This window comes from Populus euphratica, unplaced genomic scaffold (genome assembly GCF_000495115.2).
Source record: "Populus euphratica unplaced genomic scaffold, PopEup_1.0 scaffold20.1, whole genome shotgun sequence".
NCBI lineage: Eukaryota > Viridiplantae > Streptophyta > Magnoliopsida > Malpighiales > Salicaceae > Populus > Populus euphratica.
The window spans coordinates 1,082,681-1,084,668 of NW_011499854.1; positions in this window are offsets into that span (position 1 = coordinate 1,082,681).

Genomic DNA, 1,988 nt, shown 5'->3' on the forward strand with positions numbered 1-1,988 from the left:
AATTAAAAAGAAACCTTAATAATTCATGGAAACCAGGAGCAACAACTCATCTCAAGCACAAAATGTGTCATTACAGCATAACAACGCATGTGGATTTTGGCTAAGGTATTACCAGTCTAATGTTTTTTATAGCCTGGAGTTTAAAAAATTCCCTTCTCTTTTTTTGTTTTGTTCAACGTTGTTTTATTATTATGTGCAAGCATGGCCACCTCTTCGTAGCCGACAGAATAATATTTCTTTTTTTCCTAATGTTTTGACTTTGTTATATATACAATATACATATGGAGGGTCCATTTGCTTATGATAAAATTAAATATAGATCATAAAAAGTCTTCCTCGCTGACGGTGTCGGCCTTAATTTGTTCCTTCAACGTTTAATTTTGCCAACGCGAGTTTAATGAATGATTTTGTTGATATCTAAAACCGAGTTAAATGACTCTATATATCTTTCCATGATGAATCTCTCTTTGATCTCTTTAATGTTGTAATTTTTTTAAATTTACACTCTTTATTTTTTTTATTTGTGCTTTCCTTTTTCTCATCGTATATCAATCATGTTCTATTCTCATGAAATCTATTAATTGAATGGGAATTAATTAATTACATAATATATTGAGTCTCAAACCTATTTTATTAAAAGAAACTACTAGCTAGACAGATAATCATTAGGTTATGATACTCGTAAGAGCATCTATTATATTTGAAGATTTTTTTAAAAAAACTTAGCATATAAACAGACAATTTCGAGCAAAATACAAACAGAAATTCAAATGCATAGTGACGCTAGCTATTGTCTGGGCCTCTGGTGGAAAAGGATGGACGTAAAAAACAATATGGCACAGAAGTTTACCTCTTGGACGTGATGCAGAGAGTTTAGACGTTTCCCGTCACTCTCAATCAATATCTCTTTGGTGTTTGCCCCGTTGAAAACGCAAGCTAGCTTTGTCATCTTGCATGTTTATTCAAAACAACTAGAGTTAATTTTACACGATTATCTTCAAGAACATAATTAATTATTGAATATTTATTGCAAGGAAAAGTTAGTAAGCGCAAGTAAGTGGGAGAGAGAACTAAAAAAGAAAAAAAACAGGGATTAATCAAGGTGAAGTGAGGCAAGTAATGAGGTCACACAGGAAAACTAAAAAAGAAAAATATACATAAAAAATAAAGATTTCCATTTAAAAGTGTTTTCTTATGTTAGCAGAGATATTTTCTATTTCATAGTTAATTTTGTAGTGGTATAAAAAATACTGGAAATTGAAAGCAATGAAATATGCTTTGCCCTAAATCAATGAAACTGGATCGTTGACCAAGGAGTAAGGACGACTTCCTCAATGGATAACTGTGAAGCAACTTGCCCATCTACTAGCTAAGAAAACAAACAAAAAAATAAAAAATAAAACAATAGACAACATTGTACGCTTTTAGATGGAAACATGTGCAGGCATCTTCTGTTTCCAGGAAGGCCTCCTTTTTAATGCTCTTTTTATGAAGATGGTCAGCCGTGGAACACGCTTTTTCTCAATATTTACATCCAGAGGTGTTTGTCGCGGCCTTTGTTTTTGTTTTGAAAATATTTTATTTTTATTTTTTTAATAATTTTGATGTAGTGATAATATTGAATATAGATAAAATATCTAAAAAAATTAATTTAATATACTATTTAAAAAACTTGTATCATCACAATCTCAAAAAACAATCCAATCGTGTGGCAACACTTTTCCTAGCAAAGACGTCGTCAAGCAATCTTGTCGTGTCCTCTATAATGATTGGACTGGCCATCTCAAGATTACAATTTTTATAGTAAATAAAAATGAGAAGAAAAAAGAAGTAAATTTTGGGTTCAAATCCTATTAAAACGAAATAGAATATCTCAAATCTAAAATTCATTCTTTCTTCCCCTGATCACCTTGATTTTGGTTTCATTTTTTATGCAGGCTGTAGCTAAAAACATCACAGAAGACAAAAAAAAAAAAAAAAAAAGATTT